The sequence below is a fragment of a genome, unplaced genomic scaffold (assembly GCF_019419815.1).
Source record: "Pyrus x bretschneideri cultivar Hongxiangsu unplaced genomic scaffold, Pyrus_bretschneideri_v1 Contig9, whole genome shotgun sequence".
Taxonomy (NCBI): Eukaryota; Viridiplantae; Streptophyta; class Magnoliopsida; order Rosales; family Rosaceae; genus Pyrus; species Pyrus x bretschneideri.
The window spans coordinates 4,543,001-4,556,481 of NW_025999831.1; positions in this window are offsets into that span (position 1 = coordinate 4,543,001).

Consider the following 13,481-nt stretch of genomic DNA (forward strand, 5'->3'; position numbering starts at 1 on the left):
TTAATTTATAAATTATACTTGATATAACTCATTATCACAACAAAATAATCGGAGAGCATTGTAACTGAAATTCCCAAATTTCAATCCCAATTCAAGCTATTCTGTTTCAGTTTATAGTTTGTACCCAAGACAGACTTTATGAACCTCATGCAATAAGATTGTACCCCCCCCCCACATGGCCTTTTAGCCCGTTGACAGAAAAAATCTTCTAGTATTTATGTTTACCTAATTAGCTAGTTTGCACCCAAGATTAAAACTTGATTTTTCAGTCACCATATATGCTAACAAAAAAATGTACTCAATGCAATAAGATTGTACCCCATGCCTGGCCTTTTGAGCCTTGTAAAGGGAAAAGAACAAAAACACTTACTCAAACATTTTTACAAACACTTGTTGTGCGTACCAGAAATTTGCATAAACAAAAGTACAAGTTAAAACGAGATGCTTGCATATTCAGATACAAGTCGTTAATTGAAGATACAAAAAACACTAGTCAAAATGAAAGTAAAAAAAAAAACAAAACCCTCTAACAGGTCGTAGGATCTCCAAGTTCCTCCGCAAATGCAATGCAGTTCTTCTCCGCTTGAAATACCTCCGACTAGGTAGAACTATGGTACAAAGATTACCCATTTAAAAATCTTAGCAAAGTCTCTCCGAAGTAAGAAAAAAGGGGCTCGGTACCTTCAAATCTTCTGCAAAAATTTGCGTTTGTTTGAATGCTATTGGAGAGCATACGAGTACTGCTCAAATTTTGGCGAAATTTGAACGCATACGTAAAAACAAAAAAGGGAATAGCTTGAAATACCTCCGACCTGGGAGTTTCAGTTACATTGATTATTTTGATAGTGATAATGAATGATATGAGGGGTAATATATAAATTAAATTTTTTAATAAACAAAATAAAAAGCTGACAAGGAAATATATGAAAATGTTGATGTGTACAAAGTCCAGGAACCTTGATCAGAAACTGAAATTCAACAAGGTTTCAATCATAGAGTATTGGTAACCACAGACTGAATCCTAATTTCTCATTTTTGTTATGTGCTGATATAGGTTTAATAATTAATTTAAAAAGTTATCTAAATAACTTTTTGCACAATAGAATTTTTTTTTTTTTTATAGTAGGACCTACTCCGAAGAGAGATCCCTTCCATAAATTCTGAAAGGCACAAAGCTTAACCAAGGCCCAAGAGAGGGTTTAGAAATAGTTTTCAACCAACAATAGATGCACCTTAGTTATAACCTCATTATATCAAGGCAGACCTCACCGTTCTTTGAGTCACCAGACCACTAGGAAAGCATCAAACAAGTTCTCCAAGATTAAGATTGTAAGGACGTTAATCGCTTAAATGTTAACAATAATGTCCTAGACGTCGTTGTCAATCAGTCAAGCTGTCATCAAAGGTGATCTCGATTCAGGTTCAATTCGGTGAAGGGTGTCAAAGTGTGTAAAGATGGATGTATCGAGATTTTTTTAGAGAATAAACAGCGAAGGAGATAGATGAATGTGGACTGAAATCAGAGATGATTGTAGGATTGGGTTTTTGGGCTCACAACTTTTTATTAACTATTAAATTATTAAACCTATTTGTATTTTTTTTTAATTTAATTAGACTTGTGTGATACATTTATGTATCATATTAGCACATAACAGATTTTTTGACAGAATTGTGATGGAATGACTATATTGATTTGGGAACTTACTTGCAAGACTACATTGATCAATTTTCAATTTCATGGACCATTTTGATGTCACAGGTCAATTTCAGAGACAATTTTGATATCGCCAGTCAATTTCAATGACCATTTGTGAGGAAAAAAAAATGACTTAGGGGACCCATTTATGTGCCACATCAGCACTTAACGAAAATTTTAACAGAATTGTGACGAAAGAACCATATTGATTTCAACATCTATTTTTAGTGACTACATTGATTAATTTTCAATTTCAATGATCATATTGATGGTGATGGTTAAATTCAGGAACCATTTGTGATAAAAAGCCTTTAATCACCTGTTAACTAACCGGTGCATCTGAAGTTTTTAACACGAGATTTGAACTTAAGATTCTCGTTTATAAGTAAATAGAATATCACTAAATCATAATACTAAATGGTAACGTATTTGAAACAAATAGATTTGCATAGTGGATTGGTGTACCAATCTTGGGTTATAAATTCTCGTGCATGGGAAGGTGAAGAAAGTTAAAGTTCTATCATAAAATTAATTGACAATATAAAGAGCAGCCCAATTATTTTATACACATGCAAGATTTCATCTTTTCCTAATATGAGATTCATTCTCTCAACACCTCATTCGAATGTGGCAAATTTTCAAGCCTAACATATGAACAACACAAATCGTGTAACGTGGATCACAAACTTTATACAAGGGACAACCTGACGTGATACCAAGAAGAAAGTAACAATATAAAAAATAGTCTAATTACTATTGAAACCAAAATCACGTACATTAGTGGACAGAGGCGATACTCAATCGGAATTACCCATGAACTCTGACTATCAGAGAATGAGGTTGACTGGGAGTGTGATTGAATTCAGATTGGACTGTTGTGATGCATATCTTCGAGGAGAAAATTGATTTGACATTGTTTTGGGGGTAAACAGTAAACTTGATCCAATCCGGCACTGAACACCTCTTAATTCTTATTTTTCGTTTCAGCACTTCTTAATTCTTCAGTCGACTAACATAATTCATAGTAACGAACGATTTAAAAATAAAAAATATATATATATATATATATAAAGGTAAAAATGTTATTTTTACTTTCTATTTGTGTTACTTCCCTAATAAAGATAAACTCACATGTCATGTGTTGGTGGACTATATCTCTATTTGAGAAATTATATAAATAAATGGTAAGTGCAACACTATTTTTAAATTCCAAATTCCCAACAATAATTTTTTTTTGCCACTTTTCTTTTGTTAGGAGAGTACAATAATATCAATTGAACTCTAATTTATAACTGTTATTCTCTCTTTGTTTGAAAATTATTGATTTAGCTTGAGTTGTTTTATTAGCACAATACATATTATTTAACGATTTATATAATGACAGTTTAGGCCTAATAAGATTTAAAAATCAAACAAAAATTTTGAATACCCCAAATCACTTTTAAGGTGTATCCCAAAAATTATTTTTCTTCAAGCTCTCAAAGCCACTCCCACCCTCCATTATAAACAAAACTCTTAACCAATAAAAGTAAAACTCCATTGATAAACTTTATTTTATATATGCATTGTATGTCACTTTCTAATTTGAAATCAATAGAAATGCATGCATAATCATATAATATGTAATGTGTGTTCAACAATATGTGAATTATATTTAATATGTGAGGTACGTTCAACCGCATATGTAGTGTGAATAAAACAACCCTAAATGTCATTAGATTGAGAAAAGATTTTTTTTTTTCTCTAAAAGGAAGTAGTAAATTCTGAAATATAGAGTAAAGCAACTCAAAAACCGTATACATGAAGGTTAGAAATAAACGTACTCTCCCTCATTGAGAGTAGCTCCTTTCAGATTTGCTACTTCTATAAGAGATGTCCTCCATCTTTGCACCTTCTCTAGGTCATTCTCATATTTGCAGCTATGGTCATCAAACGCAACATCATAGCTATTTCTTTGATGTCGGACATCCGATGGATCCACCTTCTAGAAAATTGGCCTTGTCATTTGTCCCTTTGACTTTCTACATTCAAGGATATGTACGAGCTCGTCTAAGCAGCCATCTTGAAGAAACAGAGTTTTTAGAGAATACGATGACAGAAATTCACGACTTATCAATTGCTTCGAGAAAAGTTAGTGATATTTCTTCTCTTGTTGGAAGTTCACGATGATCAATGAAAGTATTGATTTCGTGACGGTCCAAGACATGATATAGATGATCTGTAAAATTAATGCGTGTATCCTCTCCTCTAAAGCTCAAAAAGACATCTTATATCCATGAAGGAGTACTGCTGAAGGAAGAAGAAGGGACAATTTGATTGGCCATAGGAGAATTAAAGCCAGACCATAAACTAAAGAAAAGAGCCTCTCAAATAATTGGAAATGCAGTATGGTACAGTGTATGGACAATGGGCTCTCTCTTGTTATATATATCAGTCATCATGCTTTTCTCCCTGCCAACGGAGCAGCTTCTTACTTACTACCTTTCAATGTGACTGTTATAAAGTGAAAGGATTAAAGTTGACACGAAACTTCTCATCTCTTTCATTGCAATATCATTTCATCAAACAATTTGTTTTTTTGTTACCAACGCGTTCTTTTTTTGTACGCCAGAGATTCATGGATCTGGTGATCTTGATGGGTCAATTCATCGTCTCATCACACTATTATTAGTTGGGAACACTTAGCTACAATTATTTACCTTTTTCTTTTAGTTATATAATAAAGTGATTCTCTTGGACAAATTAATTTTCCCTCTTTTATACAATACGTACAGATGAAATGCAATTCCTTTTACATAAAACATATTAATTAGCACAACAAATATGAAGGAAATCAAATTAACCACTGACATGCCATCAAATGTACGTGTTTGGATTTTTATTCTTACACTATAAATTGACACAAAAAAAATTCATGAAAAATTATGAAAGAATATAAAACACATAATAAAAATAAAAATGCATAAAACACAAAACACATGAAATATATATATATATATATATATATATATATATATGAACACATCCAATGTAAGTGTGGTAGTGTTGTTAGTGATTGTGTGTCAACGCATGGTTCTCCACTTGCAGAAGCGGGCCACTATAATAATAGATCAGTATGGGAGAGTGGGTTCTCGCCGCATTTTTTTTCTGTGAGGATTTTAATATCTTCAAATCATATTCATTTACAGTATATTTTGCAATCAAAATTATTATAAATTTTTTTATTTAAAATAAATATAAATCGTACTTGATGAAAAATGACCGTATAATGCATAATGAACAAATATAATTAGAAGATTTTCGGGATTCTCACAAAGAGGTCTAGCAAGGATCCTCTTTCTCAGTATAGAACTCGCAATTTCCAAAATAGTAATATTAGAGAGATTAAATTTATAGACTAAAATTGTAAACTAAATGATGTGTTATCAATAAAGAATAAGCACGTTTCTCAATATTTAAATAATAATCTAATCATCAATTTTTATGTCATTTAATGTACAAAATTTAATCTATAATTTAGTCTCCTTAGCATTACTTTTTACAAAAATCAAACCTAAAACCACGCAAATATGAGTTTGACAATAAGACTTAAGTTGGGAAAAAAAACAATTCACATTCCTTTTTTTTTTTTTTTTTTTTTTTTTTTTGTAACAAAACAATCCGGACTTTCAAGTTGGGGAAAAAGAATACAGAGTTCCAATTTTCTTTTTTTTTTTTCTTCTTCTTCTTTCTTTTTGCTTTTTGGTGAACACAGACTTTCAATTTGGTTACTCATGTTTGTGAATGGAAGCCAAAGAACTAGAAACTGGGACAATCATGAAATTTTAATGGCACAATATAGTGATATTCCTTTTCACTCGAAAATAAGAGATATGAGGGTCGAATTTTGTGGATTATAAATTCGATACCAAATTAGGTTGTTCATTACGTGAGATTCCATCATAAAAACAATTGATAATATAAGAAGTAACTTAATAATTACTTATAAACACATATAAGATTACTTTTTTGCCCAATTTAAAATTCACTCACAACATCAGTAAGCCATTCAGAACTTAACATATGAATTTTCATCCACATCTTTCATCTTAGAAAATGATGGAGGATAAAATGTCTACATATCTATGAAACGGTAATCATCTGAACACCTAGATGAAACCTAACTTTACGTAAACAAAGTTTCCCAGTCAACTAAGTCATGACCCAAAAATCAAAAGAACAACTTCCACGGCATTTCTTGGTATATGTAGTATAGTATGGACAATGGACTCTCGTTATAATTCTTTGATTGAAACCTAATTGAATTTCAGTTTCTGATCAAGGTCTCTGAGCTTTGTACACATCAACATTTTACTATTCGTATATTTCCGTATCAGCTTTTTATTTTATTTATTAAAAATTTTAATTTATAAATTATACTTGATATAACTCATTATCACAACAAAATAATCGGAGAGCATTGTAACTGAAATTCCCAAATTTCAATCCCAATTCAAGCTATTCTGTTTCAGTTTATAGTTTGTACCCAAGACAGACTTTATGAACCTCATGCAATAAGATTGTACCCCCCACGCATATGGCCTTTTTAGCCCGTTGACAGCAAAAATCTTCTAGTATTTATGTTTACCTAATTAGCTAGTTTGTACCCAAGATTAAAAAACTGATTTTGCAGTCACCATATATGCCAACAAAAAATGTACTCAATGCAATAAGATTGTACCCCATGCCTGGCCTTTTGAGCCTTGTAAAGGGAAAAAAAAACAAAAAAACTTATTCAAACATTTTTCCAAACACTTGTTGTGCATACCAGAAATTTGCATAAACAGAAGTACAAGCTAAAACGAAATGCTTGCATGTTCAAATACAAGTCGTTAATTGAAGATACAAAAAACACTTGTCAAAAAAGAATGTAAAAAAACAAAACCCTCTAACAGGTCGTAGGATCTCCAAGTTCCTCTGCAAATGCAATGCAGTTCTTCTCCGCTTGAAATACCTCCGACAGGGTAGAACTATAGTACAAAGATTACCCATTTAAAAATCTTAGCAAAGTCTCTCCAAAGTAAGAAAAAAGGGGCTCGGTACCTTCAAATCTTCTGCAAAAATTTGCGTTTGTTTGAATGCTATTGGAGAGCATACGAGTACTGCTCAAATTTTGGCGAAATTTGAATGCATACGTAAAAACAAAAAAGGGCATAGCTTGAAATACCTCCGACCGGGAGTTTTAGTTACATTGATTATTTTGATAGTGATAATGAATGATATGAGGGGTAATATATAAATTAAAATTTTTAGTAAACAAAATAAAAAGCTCACATGGAAATATATGAAAATGTTGATGTGTACAAAGTCCAGGATCTTGATCAGAAACTGAAATTCAACAAGGTTTCAATCATAGAGTATTGGTAACCAGGGACTGAATCCTAATTTCTCATTTTTGTTATGTGCTGATATAGGTTTAATAATTAATTTAAAAAGTTATCTAAATACATTTTTGCACAATAGAATTTTTTTTCTTATAGTAGGACCTACTCCGAAGAGAGATTCCTTCCATAAATTTTCAAAGGCACAAGGCTTAACCAAAGCCCAAGAGGGGGTTTAGAAATAGTTTTCAACCAACAATAGATGCACCTTAGTTATAACCTCACTATATCAAGACAAACCTCGTCATTCTTTGAGTCACCAGAGAACTAGGAAAGCATCGAACAAGCTCTCCAAGATTAAGGTTGTGAGGATGTTGATCGCCTAAATGTTAACAATGTTGTCCCAGACGTCGTTGTCAATCAGTCAACCCGTCATCAAAGGTGATCTCGATTCAGGTTCAATTCGGTGAAGGGTGTCAAAGTGTGTAAAGATGGATGTATTCATTTTTTTTAAAACAATAAACAGCGAAGGAGATAGATGAATGTGGACTGAGATCAGAGATGATTATAGGATTGAGTTTTTGGGCTCACAACTTTTTATTAACTATTAAATTATTAAACCTATTTGTATTTTTTTTTAAATTTAATTAGACTTGTGTGACACATTTATGTATCACATTAGCATATAACAGATTTTTTGACAGAATTGTGACAGAATGACTATATTGATTTGGGAACTTACTTGCAAGACTACATTGATCAATTTTCAATTTCAGGGACTATTTGGATGTCACATATCAATTTCAGAGACAATTTTGATGTCGTAGGTCAATTTCAAGGACTATTTGTGAGAAAAAAAAATGATTTATGGGACTCATTTATGTGCCACATCAGCACTTAATGGAAATTTTAACAAAATTGTGACGAAAGAACCACATTAATTTTAACATCTATTTTTAGTGACTACATTAATTGATTTTCAATTTCAATGATCATATTGATGGTAAGGGTCAATTTCATGAACCATTTGTGATAAAAAGCCTTTAGTCACCTTTTAACTAACCGGTGTATCTGAAGTTTTTAACACGAGATTTGAACTTAAGATTTCTCGTTTATAAGTAAATAGAATATTACTAAATCACAATACTAAATGGTAATGTATTTGAAACAAATAGATTTGCATAGCGGATTGGTGTACCAAACCTGGGTTATAAATTCTCGTGCATGGGAAGGTGAAGAAAATTAAAGTTCTATCATAAAACCAATTGACAATATGAAGAGCAGCCCAATTATTTTATACACATGCAAGATTTCTTCTTTTCCTAATATGAGATTTATTCTCTCAACACCTCATTCGCATGTGGTAAATTTTCAAGCCTAACATATGAACAACACAAATCGTGTAATGTGGATCACGAGCTTTACATAAGGGACAACTTGACGTGATACCATGAAGAAAGTAACAATATACAGAATAGTCTAATTACTATTGGAACCAAAATCACGTACATCCGTGGACGGATGCGATACTCAATCGGAATTATCCATGAACTCTGGTGATCAGAGAATGAGGTTGATCCGGGGTGTGATTAAATCCAAATTGGACTGGTGTGATGCATATCGTCGTGGAGAAAATTGATTTGACATTGTTTTGGGGGTAAACAGTAAACTTGATCCAATCCGGCCCTGAACACCTCTTAATTCTTATTTTTATTTCAGCACTTCTTAATTCTTCAGTCGACTAACATAATTAATAGTAACAAACGATTTAAAAAAAAAAAAAAAAAGAGGTAAAAATGTTATTTTTACTTTCTATTTGTATTACTTCCCTAATAAAGATAAACTCACATGTCATGTGTTGGTGAACCATATCTCTATTTGAGAAATGATACAAATAAATGGGTGCAACACTATTTTTAAATTCCAAATTGCCAACAATAAATTTTTTTTGCCACTTTTCCTTTGTTAGGAGAGTACAATAATATCAATTGAACCCTAATTTATAACTGTTATTCTCTCTTTGTTTGAAAATTATTGATTTAGCTTGAGTTGTTTTATTAGCACAATACATATTATTTAACGATTTATATAATGACAGTTTAGGCCTAATAAGATTTAAAAATCAAACAAAAATTTTGAATACCCCAAATCACTTTTAAAGTGTATCCCAAAAATTATTTTTCTTCAAGCTCTCAAAGCCACTCCCACCCTCCATTATAAACAAAACTCTTAACCAATAAAAGTAAAACTCCATTGATAAACTTTATTTTATACATGCATTGTATGTCACTTTCTAATTTGAAATCAATAGAAATGCATGCAAAATCATATAATATGTAATGTGTGTTCAACAATATGTGAATTATAGTTAATATGTGAGGTACGTTCAACAATATGTAAGGTGTGTTCACATATGTAGTGTGAATAAAACAACCCTAAATGTCATTAGATTGAGAAAAAGATTTTTTTTTTTTTATCTAAAAGGAAGTAGTAAATTCTGAAATATAGAGTAAAGCAACTCAAAAACCGTATACATGAAGGTTAGAAATAAACGTACTCTCCCTCATTGAGAGTAGCTCCTTTCAGATTTGCTACTTCTATAAAAGATATCCTCCATCTTTGCACCTTCTCTAGGTCATTCTCATATTTGCAGCTATGATCAGCAAACGCAACATCATAGCTATTTCTTTGATGTCGGACATCCGATGGATCCACCTTGTAGAAAATTGGCCTTGTCATTTGTCCCTTTGACTTTCTACATTCAAGGATATGTACGAGCTCGTCTAAGCACCATCTTGAAGAAGCATAGTTTTTAGAGAATACGATGACAGAAATTCACGACTTATCAATTGCTTCAAGAAAAGTTAGTGATATTTCTTCTCTTGTTGGAAGTTCACGATGATCAATGAAAATATTGATTTCGTGACAGGTTCAAGGCATGGTATAGATAATCTATAAAATTGGTGCGTGTATCCTTTCCTCTAAAGCTCAAAAAGACATCGTATGTCCATGAAGGAGTACTGCTGAAGGAAGAAGAAGGGACAATTTGATTGGCCATAGGAGAATGAAAGCCAGACCATAAACTAAAGAAAAGAGCCTCTCAAATAATTGGAAATGCAGTATGGTATAGTGTATGGACAATGGGCTCTCTCTTGTTATATGTTGGAAATGCAGTATGGTATAGTGTATGGACAATGGGCTCTCTCTTGTTATATATATCAGTCATCATGCTTTTCTCCCTACCAACGGAGCAGCTTCTTACTTACTACCTTTCAATGCTGACTGTTATAAAGTGAAAGGATTAAAGTTTACACGAAACTTCTCATCTCTTTCGTTGCAATATCATTTCATCAAACAATTTGTTTTTTGGTTACCAACGCGTTCTTTTTCTGTACGCCAGATATTCATGGATCTGGTGATCTTGATGAGTCAATTCATCGTCTCATCACACTATTATTAGTTAGGAACACTCAGCTACAATTATTTACCTTTTTCTTTTAGTTATATAATAAAGTGATTCTCTTGGACAAATTATTTTTCCTCTTTCATGCAATGCGTACGGATGAAATGCAATTCCTTTTACATAAAACATATTAATTAGCACCACAAATATGAAGGAAATCAAATTAACCACTGACATGCCATCAAATGTACGTGTTTGGATTTAAAATTCACACTTAACATCACTAAGCCATTCAGAACTTAACATATGAATTTTCATCCACATCTTTCATCTTAGAAAATGATGGAGGATAAAATGTCTACATATCTATGAAACGGTAATCATCTGAACACCTAGATGAAACCTAACTTTACGCAAACAAAGTTTCCCAGTCAACTAAGTCATGACCCAAAAATCAAAAGAACAACTTCCACGGCATTTCTTGGTATATGTAGTATAGTATGGACAATGGACTCTCGTTATATCAGCCCTCGCTTCTCTTCCTACATGCGAAGCACCTTCAAATGCGAATGTGATCAAGCTAAAAGAGAAGAAATTTTAAGACAACTTCTTTTCAAAAATGATTTCTACAAAGCATTTTCCTACTATCTTTTAATGTGCGAGTAACTTTCGTGACAACTTGATTTTATCAACAGTAATTTATCTTTCTTTATTGACGCGCTCCTTTTTCACCTCATGTCACCAGCACGATGCAATGCAACGTGATGCTACTATGTCTATATGTCAAACCAATCTTGCACATAGAAAAGTTACTTGACTTGAATACTGCAACAAAAGCACTTTAGATTGTTAAGTGCTTTTCTTCACACCCATTTTTTTTTTTCTTTTGTACTCCCTTTTTTATTTGAGGGCAAACATGGGCGCAATGGAAATGTTGTTCCTTTGTGACCAAAGTGTCATGGATTCTAGTTGTGGAAACAGTCTCTTTGCAAAGTAAGAGTAAGGTTGCGTACAATAGACATTCCTCCCTCTACCCTCGCAAAGCGAAAAGCATTGTTAGCTTGAGACTCCCTTTTTATTTTTACTCAAAGGTTGGCTCGGATAGAGCTCATACTTGTTTCTTTCAATTTTGTGATTTGTTTGGTGTTACACCTTTGTCACACCACATGGGAGGAGACTTATGTTCTTACTCTGTCGTATGGACGCTACACACCACACACATTGTTCTCTCTAGTCTCTACCTCTTTATACAAAGAGGTGTTTGTACTCTCAAACCTTTTAAAAGCACATCTAAACGGAAAGGCTTCTGACTCTTCTTTAATTTTTGGGCCTATTTTTAATTTTGGGCTTTGTTGTTAGGTTCGGCCCGATTTCTAATATCCGAGCTCTGCCGGTATTTTCGAGCTCCACGTCTTGATATTTATCACCCCGTTTACCATTGGTAACATTTACCATGAGAGGAATCACCGAAAATGCAGTGAGGGACATCTTGGAACACATCAAGTATGCAAGTCATAGTTCATACGATGACCTTTTATATTGCCTTTGGAATCCTCTTTGTATTGCTATAGCCATTTTGTATTTATGCCTTTCTTGCTTTCTTTTTGTTCTCGTAGACGCCAGAAAGGGATTTTGTTTTGAAACTTTCTGCTCTGGAGATGTACAATGAAAAGCTATTGTTGATCTTCTGAAACGTAAATCTAGCTCACTTCGGGTTTTGTATGACTCTCAGATATTTACAAGAAACTTTCATGATCGAGATCAAATGGATTCCTTGTCATGCTAATATTTCATTGCCCTTTTCAAATGGAGAAAGGTACCATAATCGACAAGTCACACGAAGAAATTGTGGAGAATGGCGAACATTTGAAGCACTCAATTGGAATATGCGAAGGTAATGTGTTAATTTAAGTTCATTGCAAATTAGCATGTAAAATGTGTGTTTAATTCAAACCTCAAAATCAATTCACTACAAATTAGCATGCAAATATCATATCCAATTCACTGCAAACCCACATGATCATACAATTTGCCAGTTGATAGTGAAAAAAGATTCTATCTTTTTCAATCACATGTAGTCAAAATTAAGACATGTTTTGTGAGCTATCAAAATTTACCATTGTGAGCAATGAAATACCATTGTTGGTAACGAAAGAAATGAGGGAGGAAAAGAAGATAACTTTGGATAACAAGAACTGCGGAAATTGAAGATTTGTATTTGTAACAATTAAACAAGATCATTGACTGCAGATGTTACACCGATCTATAGTTGCACAAGACAAATCACAAATTTACAACCCCCCACAATAAAATTGGAATTTGAAATTGGGTACAGAAAATACGATTGCAATCTACCTTAAACGACGAAGGCAGATGAAGAGGGAGTCGAAAGAGGACCCGGTTTCATCCTGAGGTCGGTTGGGTTCTTTTATTGTGAGCCGTTCGGTTAAAATCTAACAACTTAAAATTCGTCTGCACAATTGGTCCGCACCTTAGGAATGGTGGTTGCGCAATTAGAGGTGCGCCTCGCAGCTTTTAATGCCTACACCTTTGCGGGAAGCAAATGTAACTTGACGAATATCTGGCTCTATCTCGAGGTCCCATGTCGTCGAAAGACCAAATGGTCAAAGAGATATACACAAAAGAGAGATCATGAGGATCTTCAGACCAAGAACAAAAACCATTACAAAGAAGTGTCGAGCGGGCTAGACGGTGCACTGCTTCATTCGCTTTATGGCATATATGGGTGATGACAGCTCTAGTGATCTGGTCTAGCATGCCCTTGCATCCTCAACAATAGGGCCAACTGGCGAGAGGTTGAGGGATTGGCCTTACAAGGCTAAGACAATGTGGAGAGAATCACTCTCCTGAATAAGATTTTGATAACCCATGTTGATCGCTGGAATGAGGCCTTCTCTAACCCCTGGAGAAAGATAAACAACAAATTCACCATCCTGCTAAGTTCATAAACATATAAACATGATCGAGCTCCAGCATTAGCCCCACACTTTAAAATTTACAA